Source organism: Phocoena sinus, chromosome 3 (assembly GCF_008692025.1).
Source record: "Phocoena sinus isolate mPhoSin1 chromosome 3, mPhoSin1.pri, whole genome shotgun sequence".
NCBI classification, from domain to species: Eukaryota; Metazoa; Chordata; class Mammalia; order Artiodactyla; family Phocoenidae; genus Phocoena; species Phocoena sinus.
In genome coordinates, this window is record NC_045765.1 from 104,527,885 (window position 1) to 104,540,679 (window position 12,795).

Genomic DNA, 12,795 nt, shown 5'->3' on the forward strand with positions numbered 1-12,795 from the left:
AGTCCACCGCCTCAATTTTGGGATGATTCATTGTCTATTCAGGTATTCCACAGATGCAAGGTACATCAAGCTGATTGTGGAGATTTTATTCACTGCTCCTGATGCTGCTGGGAGAAATTTCCCTTTCCCTCTTTGTTTGCACAGAATCTGGTGTTCAGCTTTGGATTTGGCCCCACTCTGCATGTAGGTCACCTGAAGTCGTCTCTTCCCCACCCAGACAGGACAGGGTTAAAGTAACAGCTGATTAGGAGGCTCTGGCTCACTCAGGCCAGGGGGGAAGGAGGGGCATGGAATGCAGGTGAGCCTGTGGTGGCAGAGGCTGGTGTGATGTTGCAACAGCCTTAGGTGTGCTGTATGTTCTCCTGGGGAAGTTGTCCCTGGATCACAGGACCCTGGAAGAGGCAGGGTGCACTGACTCCCAGGAAGGGAGGTGTGGATAGTGACCTGTGTTTGCACACAGGCTTCTTGGTGGCTGCAGCAGCAGCCTTAGTGTTTCATGCCTGTCTTTGGTGTCTGTGCCGATAGCCACAGCTCATGCCCATCTATGAAACTCATTTAGGTGGTGTTCTGAATCTCCTCTTCTTGCGCACCCCAAAACAATGGTCCCTTGCCTCTTAGACAGGTCCAGACTTTTACCCGGACTCCCTCCAGTTAGCTGTGGCAAACTAGCCCCCTTCAAGATGTGGTCACGCAGCCAACCCCAGTCCTACCCCTGGGATCTGTCTTCCAAAGTCAGAGCTTCAGCTCCCAGCCCCCAGACCCCCCTGGCAGGTGAGCAGACAAGCCTCTCAGCCTGCTGAGTGCTGGTCAGCACCAATCTTCTGTGCAGGAATCTCTGCTTTGCCCTGTGCACCCCTGTTGCTGTGCTCTCTTCTGTGGCTCAGAAGCTTCCCCCCAGCCCACCCCCTTCTCTGCCAGTGAAGACACTTCCTAGTGTGTGGAAACTTTTCCTCCTTCACACCTCCCTCCCTGAGGTGCTGGTCCCATCCCTATTCTTTTGTCTCTGTTTTTTCTTTTTTCTTTTGCCCTACCCAGGTAATTGGGGAGTTTCTTACCTTTTGGGAGGTCTGAGGTCTTCTGCCAGCGTTCAGTAGTTGTTCTGTAGGAGCTCTTCCACATGTAGATGTATTTTTGATGTATTTGTGGGGAGGAAGTGATCTCCATGTCTTACTTCTCTGCCATATTGAAGGTCCCCCAAGATAATCATTTTCTATTCACAGATGAAATAATTTTCTATGTGGAAAATCTGAAAAACTCAGATATTTTTCTAGAATTAATAGAGTTAATCAAGTTTTAGTAAATAAAGTCAGCCTAAAAATATAAATTTTATTCCTACCTACTGGCAAGAAACAATTGGAATTTTAAAAATTTAATTTACTGTAGCACTAAATAAAATTGAAAGATTAGGTAGAAACCTAACAAAAATATATTCAGGTTCTCTGTGTTGAAAACTATAAAGCACAAATGAAAATAATTAAACAACAAATAACTGAAGAGATATACCATTTTCTTAGACAGGAAAGTTCAATATTTTTAGGAAATAAATTATCCACAATTTGATCTGCAGATTCAGTGCAACCCTAATTAAAATTCCAGCATGATTTTTGTAGATATCTTATGGGTGAGTGTAAAATTTATATGGAAAGACAAAGAAACTTGAATTGACAAAAATGATTTTAAAACTGAGGAACAAATTTGGAAGATTCACACATTTCAATTTAAATATTTACTTGAAAGCTACACTAATCAAGACAGTATGGTATTGAAAAGAAGATATATCCACAGATTGATGGAACAGAATTAGACTAGAAAATAGATTTCCCCAAATTTATTCAATAGAATTTTTTTAAACAATGTTAGAAAGCCATCCACTGGATGTCTTCTTCTCCCCTTTTTCCTCTTCCATTTTTCTTCTACCCCACCACCTGCCCCCACCCACCCCCCCAACAAATTATATTATCTATACCTGAATCCCAGTTTGGCCGCTCAGGTGGCACAAGGGACTACTACCACCATCTGCAGGTTCATCTTAGGCTCACCAGCTCCCAGACACTGCTAATGCCACATTTGATCATAGTCAGGTGCTCCAGGGAGAGGTCCCTGACAGGCAACACCTGACAGGTTCTCAGGGAGCCCCATGGGCAGCAGCATCTCAGGGCAGAAGAGTCCAGAGCTCCGGACCTCCACCCACTTCTTTAGGCCTTGGTGGTAACTGAACTCCTCCTCGCTGGGCTCTGTGTAGGGATTGTAGGCTGTCTCAAAATGAATGATACCAGCTTGGTGAAGAACTCCCTCATGATGTCCACAAAATGGCCTGGGATGAGGTGGTGGTCAGCCACAATGTCTAACATCTGGTGGAATTCAGCCAGGTGAGAGTCCTCCAGGTCTCGTTCCAGAACACACCGTTGGTGGTTAGGTTCTTGGCGGGGCACAATGGACTTGCCCAGGGCGGAAGCGACAGAGCGCACTGAGCTGACGTTCGTGGTGTGTGTGCTCGTGCAGCAGGCTTTTCCCATCTCGTCCTGCTCCCTGCAGTCCCGGTTGTTCCCCCATGAGTGGCAGCTGACCTAGGACCAGGCCTGCTTGACCTGCTGGACATAGTCCACTGGCAGCTGCAGGGCCTTTGCTGGGTATCCCAGGAAGAAGGTGTCATGCGCTGAGTGCTTCTGGGGCTGGAAAAGGGCGTCAAAAGAAAAAATCCAGAAGGATTGCTTGAGGAGATGGTCTGTTGGCAACCCTGTGAACCTCAACTCCAGAAAGATCAGCCGGAGAGCTGGGTGCAGACCTTGAGTAGGGTGTGCAGGTGTCGGCTGTTGTGGAGGATCTTGGGGGCTGAGAAGTTGTAGGGCTTAAAGGGTGGTTCCACTCAGAACTGCTGGAAATCATCTCTGGGGCCAGTTCCACCTCCTGCTTGGAGATGCTAGTGCTGAAGATGCTGCCTTTTCTTACCCAGCAGGTTACTTCAGGGTTACTTCAGTCAGCAGCTTCCTGTTTCTGAGCTCACTTCTCTCCCCCTTGCCTGCCCTCCCGGGACCAGGTGGAGCCACCACTACACCTCATCCTCCACGCTGTCCACCACTCTGAACAACCGGGGCTTATTGGGCACACCTTTGTCCACTCGGAGTCACTTGTTGGACAAGGCTTTGCTGAAGCCTGTTTTGTTGCTGGGCAGTCACAGGAGTTGCCTCTGGCTAGGCCTTGGGGCAGAAGGGGCAAGACATGTTAAGAAACACCCAGGGCTCCTGGCTGCCCTCTCCGGTCGTTGTCCTTACCCTCGGCTGTAGGCTCCCACCATCCAATTAGAATATTTTAAGAAATATTATGTATTGTGCTGTTGCCAGTGAATGTGGCAGACATTTTTATGCCCCTGGGGCGGAATGTCACAGACAGCTGTTTTCACAATGTTGGCCATCCACTGGACAGGATAGCTGCTCTTCTTGTTTTGGATGTTAAGCATCTGTTCGTCCACCACCTTCATGGGCATGCAGCTTCTGAACACGATGGCCACAGTCAGATAGCAGCCATGGCAGAGGCCACAGGTGGCCATCATATTCTTGGTGTCTGACATCTGCTGGGTAAGCTCCGGCACTGTCAGGGCCCAGTGCTGCTGGTTTCCCTGGCTGCTTAACACAGCAAAGCCGACATGAAGAAGTGCAGGCGGGGGAAGTGGACCTTGTTCATGCCAGCTTGCACAGGTCAGCATTGAGCTGGTTGGGGAAGGACAGGCAGGTAATGGCCCCACTCGTGGTGGCCAACTCCAGGTGGTCCAGGTCATTGTAGGTGGGTGTGGTCAGCTTTATGGTTCTGAATCAGACGTAATGGAGAGCATCATTATCAATGCAGTAGGTCTCATCTGTGTTTTCTACCAGCTGGTGGACTGAGTAGGTGGTATTGTAGGGCTCCACCATCCTATCTGACACCTCAGGCAAGGGCGCCATGCTGAAAATGTTCATGTTCCTATCTAGATATGCCTCCTGGATCTTGGTGATGAGGAGAGTATGCATCCCAGATCCAGTCCCTCCACCCAGGGAGTGGGTCATCTGGAAGCCATGCAGGCAGTCACTCAGCCTCCTTCTTCAGGACATCTTAATAATGAAAAATTACTTGTAGTTCTAAATGAAAAATATAAAACTCTAAAACATCTACAAAATGTTCTTTTTAGAAGAAATTATAGGAGAAAACTTACCTGACTGTGGTTTAGGCAGAGAGATATTAGATACAACACCAAAAGCATGATCTATTTAGGAAAAGAAAAGATAAATTGAACTTTTTATAAATATAAATTTAATTTTTTTTAAATAAAAATTACTCTTCTGCAAATGATACTACTAAGTAAATAGAATGACAAGAGACACACTCATAGAAAATATTTACAAATCAAATTTCCATTTCAGGACTTGTTTCCAGAATATAAAAATAAATCTAAATCTCAAAACTCAACAATAAAAATCAATAAACAATATGTGGGAAAGATCTGAAGATAGGTGTCACCAAAGAAGGTGGAGATATGGCAAATAAGCATATGAAAAGGTGCTCAACATTTTTAATCTTTAGGGAGTTGCAACTTAAAACTTCAGTGAGGTAACTATACACCTATCAAAATGCCAAAACAAGCAAACAAAGTAACAGTAACAACACTGGCGATACCAAGTGGTGCCAACGATGCAATCCCCTAGAAGTCTCATACATTTTTATTAGAAATGCAAAACTCTACAGCCACATTAGAAAACATTTGGGGAGTATTTTATAAAGTTGAATGTTCTTCTATTTACCATAGGACCCAGCAGTATTACTCCAAGGCAAATGAAAACATATGTTCGCGCACACACATACACACACACACACACACACACACAAAATATTTATAACATCTTTATTCACAGTCACCAAATATTGGAAACAAAACAAATGTTTCTCAACCAGTGAATGGATAAACAAACTTTTGTATATTCTAACAAATAGATGACTCCCAAATCTTCAATGTAACTGGCTAAGTGAGTGAAGTTAGACACCAATACTATATATTGTATGATTCCATTAATATATGCTATTTTAGAAAAGGCAATACCATAAGTATAGAAAATTAGATCAGTTGGTGCCACACATTGGGTTTTGAGAGGGAGAGGATGAATATAAAGAGACTGTATTTGGGATGGAACTGTTCTTCGTGAAACTGTAGTGGTGAATATACAGTTCTATGAATTTGTCAAAACCTGTGGAACCATACATCAAAGAGTAATTTTTATATACAATTTTAAATTTAAAAAATCAGGATTGTGAGATAGAAGGAATGTGACAAAATAACTGAACTACAATTGAGTCAAATAACCATACTGAAGGGGATGGGAATAAAAAGAATCTCATTTTAAATAATTTTGGAAAGTAGTGTTTTGACCAGATATTGTAAGGGTAAATGTATAAAGAAATGTATCCAAACACTCTAGTTAGTAAATGTGTTTCTCCCTTGGATATGGCTGAACAAATCTAAAACTATTGTTATAAGAGGGTTGAACAAATAAGTAATTTTTTTTTACATGATGAGAGCCATGTTTCTGACTTTTTTTTTGGAGGGGGGAGTTATAAATAACTAAATGGGGAAAATTAGAATAAACCTTGCAGTGCTGGATCGGAGTAATTATCAGTACAGACATATAGATGATAAGTGACAGATTACACATATACATGCATACATAATTATTGATGTGTATTTATGCAGGAATTGGTAAATATATATTCCTAGATCTTTTCACTAAGAAGAAATAGAAGCAATAACAATAAGTACACCTAATGTCCAAATCTCGGTTTCTAAATATAATTTTCCAATAAAAAGATTCAAGGGTCCTTGGTGAAACTATTGATTTCAGGGCTGGCAAGAAAACTACAAGATGAGCCTAGAGCATCTAGCAGTATCAGAGATGAATACATTTAATGAAAAATAGATGGAGGCATGTTAAAAGGGCACAGGAGTCAACCTGAAAGAGCTCTCAATGGACAAAGCTGCTGGAACAACTTGAGCAACAAAATATCGAATGCCAGAATAGGATTATAACCCCCAAATAAAATAAATATGCATGAGTCCATATATATAAATAACTAACTGAACAAATAAATGGGGAGAAAGCACATCTCTTCCTTATAGAAGAATAGATGTAGGAGGAGTGAGGGATAGAGAAAATCATCATTAGAACACTACAGTAATAACTGCTACAGGCAAGATCCTCAGTGAGTGATAAAATTAGTGAACATTTAAGCAGAAGTTGTTATATTTGTATTGTGAAAATATTTCCCCCCAATTATTTAGTAATTAGAAAAGGAATAATAGTGACTTTATAATGTAGAATCCTTAAATATACATACTTCACCAAAGTAAGGTAGTATCAGTAATATTTGTCAACATAATGTATACCCTAATATGGTGCACTGAGAGCCATCACTTCTGTGATAGCCTTCCCCAAAATGCATTATAGCATACAAAGAAAAGCAACAGCAAAAATAGGCAAAGCCAGACTTCTCTTTGAATTTATTCCATGGTATGCAACAAAGGAGAAATTTCCCCAGAATTTTGATGGAAATTAATTTTGAACTCAGAATTATATAACTAGCAAAAATTAAGATGGAAAGGACAAAAAAGATATTTGTAGACATGCAGTGTCTTGGAGTGTTCTGTGATGAGAAAATACTAGACAAACTCAAATTGAGGGGCATTACAAAAATAAAGTGGCCATTGCTGTTCAGAATGTTCAAGGTCTTGAACTATATGAAAAGACCAGGGAACTTTCACAGATAAGTAATATAACAACTAAATGCAAGGTGAGCCCCTGGATTGTATCCTGGAACAGTAAAAGTCTATTAGTTGGCGGGGGTGGGGGGGAAGGTAAACTGCACAAATTCTACTGTTTAATAGTACTGAACCAAAGTTAGTTTCTTAGTTTCATTAATAGTACTGTACTAAAGTTACTTTCTTAGTTTTGATAATTGTCCTATATTATGTAAGATAAATATTCACAAAGGAAAACTTAGAGGATACAATGGGACTGTCTGTAGTATTTTTGCAACTCTCTAAGTCTAAAATCATAAGATTGATCTTTTTTAAGTTTTAAAGTTTTGTAGGATAACATTGAGAAAATTTTCCTAAACCAAGAGCAAAAGTCAATGATGTGAAAAATATCACAGAAAATTCATGAATATAAAATATCAATCCAAGTAGGTCCAACAATCAGAAAGAAAATCAAAAGGAAATATTAGAAACAAATTATCAGAATTTAGAAACAATATGAGCCATTCGATTAAATGTATCCACTAAATGACTCAAAAATAAATGTTAAAATCCCTTTTCCTAAAGGCACAACAGATTTTCAAATCCCATGGACAAAGAGAAGTTTGCATAAGTTTTGAGAAATAATAGCACACAAAGAAGAGCAACAATAAAAATAGGCAATGCCAGACTTCTCTTTGAAGTTATTCCATGGTATGCAGCAAAGGAGAAATTTCCCCAGAATTTTGATGGGAATTAATTTTGAACTTAGAATTATATATCTAGCAAAAATTAAGACAGAAAGGACAAAAAAAGATATTTGTAGACATGTAGGGTCTTGGAGTGTCTGTTATATTTGTCATTTCCAGAAAAAGATATCCCTTGAACATATGCTCCAGCAAAATGTAAAGGGAGTCAAGAACATGGAAAATGAAGAACAGCAATTCCCACTGAAAAACATTCCAGGAACAAATGGGCAATCCCTTTAGAAAGCAGTCAGTGTTATGTAGAACAGTATCAAAGTACTATGATAAAGAATCTGGAAAATGTCTTGGGTGTTATGAGGATATTTTATGATTCTTTTTCCAACTCTAAAAAATCAAAAGTAATTAGACTCCAAGAAAAACAAAATTGTAATCCAAATTGAAGCAAAATGAAAATGCAACTTGAGTTTTAGTAAAGAAAATTTAATACATTTATATTTATTTATTATTAATATAAATAAAGAGGGAGAGGAAACTTCGGGAGGTGATGGGTATGTTTATGGCATTGATTGTGGTGATGACTTGACAAGTATATAATTACCTGCAAACTCATCAAGATGTATACACTACATATGTACAACTTTCTTGTGTCAGTAGTACCTCAATAAACTGGTTAAAAGATGTGATAAATTTAATTTAAAGATAAATTGCTCTTTTTTAAAAAAATTGCAGTTTTTGTACCATTTTGCTTATGTTTCTCTATACTTGTTCTTTCTTCTCGATGCGCTTTGTAACAAACAATATTTACATGAAAATGTAAATGCTCTTTATTTGTTTCAGTGTTAGAATCAGACTGTAACAAAACAAGGGTATTTTAATTTTTATAAGAGGACAAACTGTAAATTTGATAAACCATATCAATGGAATTTTAATGGTCTGAGTATCTTAAGCTAGAATGTAGAGTTAGGGAGAATTTGAGTAGGTAAATGTAAGGATACTAGCGTTTTAAAAAATCTTACATGGAGGTATCTGTCTTCATTTAGAGAGATAAGAAACAGATTTACATATATTATTTAAAATTAAATTATATATATATATGAAAAACTAATTTAGTAACAATAGGATAGAAAAGGTAAAAAAAAAAAAAATGCCCTAAGGCAAAATCCATCCTATTTCAGTAGAGGAAATACATACAAATAGTTTAAAATTGATAAATCAAGAAGGAAAACTAAAATGATATCCTTTAGAATTTCATTAAAAATTACCAGACCTAAAATAGAAACTTCTAAATGCTGTTAAATCAAGGAGTGTTACAAGAAACGAGTCAGAATAATTTAAATTTTCAGTTAATATTCTAATGTAATGGTTTGAATTTTCTTTTTTTACTTTTTTTACTATACATATGAATTATTTTATTAATAATATTTTACTATATCACTTTATAAAATAAATTCAAATTTTCTTAATATTAGTTTTTATTGGAAAAATATAATTTCTATTAAGTCTGCTATTTATTTTAAACTTGCTTGACCTATGGTTTTCTTTGGAAAAAAGCACAATTGGGAGGAATTGCTATAGAACATATAAAAATAGTGGTATAAAATAAAAGAAAATATATATAGAAAAACTAAATGGGACTTACCATACAATTTTATATATATTCTGTGGCAAAAATCTTGTAGTCTTCAGAGTGAGTTATTCTACAGCATTAAAAATATTTCCTCAATTATTTTGCTATTAACTTAGTTATTGTAACAAAAATAATTTAATTTATAATGCTAAGAGACAGTGATGTGAATTCTGATATTTCACAGTAACATAAATGAAATGTAACACATCAGATTTGGTGATCTTTTAATTAATTACTTAAAGTTGAATATTTTTTCCAACTGAAGAAATTAAATAACTAAAATTCAGCACAAAGTAAAGAAAATCTATTGAGAAAAAAATAAATCAGTTAAAAATGTTACAGATTTCTTTATCATACTTGTAAAACTCAATAAAACAAAGATTTTTGATCTAATTTTTATAAACTTGAGTAGACATATAAACATATGATTTTACAAACTTGTTTATGCTATTGGGAAATGTATTTCATTTTCATCTCTTCTCAGTTCTCTGCATGAGGCCTAAAGAGTGAACTAAGGCCAAGCAAACCATACTGAACAGAACAAGGACAAGACACAAACAAAGGTTTAATGAGGATATTTTGTTTCCAAATAATCCGTAGTGAGTAGTCCTATGAAAGTAGATGGCAAAATGTACTCACAAAGAACTAGTAATTTTTTGAGTAAAGTATATTAAAAAGAGTCAAATTGTTATTCATCCTATAAATGAAAGAGATTAGTTCACATCTCTGATGAGTAATATAGAATACCATACAAAATTAGATTAACTTTTTTGTTTATTCAGTTAATGCTATTCAAAGCCTACTAGATGAGAAGCTTCATTTCTGAATGCTGAGTATATTATTAGTGAATAAACTCTGACAAGAGTCTATAACCTGGTATGAGTAACACAAAATAAACAGTTAAACAGATAAATCATTTAATTAGAGGTGAAGAGACAAAGGCATGATGTTATATTTCCTAAATATTATGAATAAACAGTAGTATGAAGAAATGGTGAATAATAAGGACAAGTGTCTATACTGGTGGTCAGGTAAGGCTTTTCTGAGGAGATGATATTTAATTTGAGGCATGAAAAATGGAGGCAAGCTAGTTATATAAGAAATGAGGGGACTGAGGTGAGTAGGAAATGAATTTTAGAAGGAGGGACATCATATGCAAAAACTCAGCAGTGGGAGAAATACAATGACCTTTTCTGGTGTTAGTAAAGAAAGAAAAAGAAATTGAGAGTGAGAAAATAACAGTTCTGTACATTTAAACAAAATATGTGAATAGTATAGAGTGTGTGTATGCACATCTGTGTATGTGTCTGCATTGTAAACACTGAGGCCAGTAATAATTAGTGTTTTTATTAAGATTTTTCTCAACTTTGAAATTCCTAGTTTATTTATTCTGACTTTGGATATACCCTATCACACCACCATTTCTCTTTCTTATCCTTTCTTCTTTTTTTTTTTAACATCTTTATTAGAGTATAATCGCTTTACAATGGTGTGTTAGTTTCTGCTTTATAACAAAGTGAATCAGCTATACATATACATATATCCCCATATCTCTTCCCTTTTGCGACTCCCTCCCTCCCACCCTCCCTATCCCACCGCTCTAGGTGGTCACAAAGCACCGAGCTGATCTCCCTCTGCTACGCAACTGCTTCCCACTAGCTATCTATTTTACGTTTGGTAGTGTATATATGTCCATGCCACTCTCTCACTTTGTCACAGCTTAACCTTCCCCCTCCCCATATCCTCAAGTCCATTGTCTAGTAGGTCTGTGTCTTTATTCCCATCTTGCCTCTAGGTTCTTCATGACCTTTTTCTTTTCTTTTTTTTCTTTTTCTTTCTTAGCTTCCATATATATGTGTTAGCATACGGTATTTCTTTTTCTCTCTCTGACTTACTTCACTCTGTATGACAGACTCTAGGTCCAACCACCTCACAACAAATAACTCAATTTCGTTTCTTTTTATAGCTGAGTAATATTCCATTGTATATATGTGCCACAACTTTTTATTCATTCATCTGTTGATGGACACTTAGGTTGCTTCCATGTCCTGGCTACTGTAAATAGAGCTGCAATGAACATTTTGTACATGACTCTTCTTGAATTATCATTTTGTCAGGGTATATGCCCAGTAGTGGGTTTGCTGGGTCACATGGTAGTTCTATTTGTAGTTTTTTAAGGAACCTCCATACTGTTCTCCATAGTGGCTGTATCAATTTACATTCCCGCCAACAGTACAAGAGTGTTCCCTTTTCTCCACACCCTCTCCAGCATTTATGGTTTCTAGATTTTTTGATGATGGCCATTCTGACCGGTGTGAGATGATATCTCATTGTAGTTTTGATTTGTATTTCTTTAATGATTAATGATGTTGAGCATTCTTTTATGTGTTTGTTGGCAATCTGTATATCTTCTTTGGAGAAATGTCTATTTAGGTCTTCTGCCCATTATTGGATTGGGTTTTTTGTTTTTTGATATTGAGCTCCATGAGCTGCTTGTAAATTTTGGAGATTTATCCTTTGTCAGTTGCTTCATTTGTAAATATTTTCTCCCATTCTGAGGGTTGTCTTTTGGTCTTGTTTATGGTTTCCTTTGCTGTGCAAAAGCTTTGAAGTTTCATTAGGTCCCATTTCTTTATTTTTGTTTTTATTTCCATTTCTCTAGGAGGTGGGTCAAAAAGGATCTTGCTGTGATTTATGTCATAGAGTGTTCTGCCTATGTTTTCCTCTAAGAGTTTGATAGTGTCTGGCCTTATATTTAGGTCTTTAATCCATTTTCAGTTTGTTTTTGTGTATGGTGTTAGGGAGTGTTCTAATTTCATACTGTTATATGTAGCTGTCCAGTTTTCCCAGCACCACTTATTGAAGAGGCTGTCTTTTCTCCACTGTATATTCTTGCCTCCTTTATCAAAGATAAGGTGACCATATGTGTGTGGGTTTATCTCTGGGCCTTATCCTCTCTTAATCATGGAATATATCTGATTCTTGTAACTGCCATTTATTTTATAACAATGGAAATAAAAGGAAGATTGTGTTTTAATCAGACATTTTAAAGTTTGCTGTACATGACATTGTCAGCATATAGCTGCGTTTCCAGAGCAATTACTTGGTGCTTTGTGAAATGTCATTGATGTAAGTGTAGTGTAGAAGTATGTTTAAGGGATAGAGTGAATGGGAGAGCCAAATAACAAAAATGGTGGATTGACTACTGCTTTAGTTGTTATTATTGTGAAACTTGATAGAGGCCAGTCATTCATAATGGTATCAGGAGATCTTCCTTGTGCTTTGTTCAAAGGAGTTAGAGAATAAGAATGGAATATAAGAGGTAAAAATTAGTGAACACTTCTATGTCAAGCAATATGGCAGATTAGGTGTTTTGAAAATTTTAGCATTGAAAACAGAGATAAAGGATGAATAATTATAATTTTGTTTAACTTCTTAAGAAATTAAGCAAGAAGCAGAGAGACCAAAATCTAAGTTGACTCTGCAAACACATGTGATAAACTGTCCTTTAAAGCTTCGTATACCTTGGGAGGGATTTGCTGGTGTCAATAACCACAAGCCACTTGAAGAGCAAATGGACAAGGCTTAAACTTATAAGAGGTCTCCAGATGGAACTGAGAACTTTATAAGAAATGAGAGGGATCAAAGATTATACCCTTAGTAGATGGGAAAGTTATTTGGGAGAAGCCTGGGCAGTGGATAGAAGA

The 12,795-nt window shown here is 37.2% G+C and overlaps 2 pseudogenes; both read right to left on the reverse strand.

The window, feature by feature from the left end:
• Positions 1-1,986: 1,986 nt before the first annotated feature.
• LOC116751074 lies at positions 1,987-3,295 on the reverse strand (annotated as a pseudogene).
• A 14-nt stretch (positions 3,296-3,309) lies between these two features.
• LOC116751075 lies at positions 3,310-5,559 on the reverse strand (annotated as a pseudogene).
• Between the last annotated feature and the right edge of the window lie 7,236 nt (positions 5,560-12,795).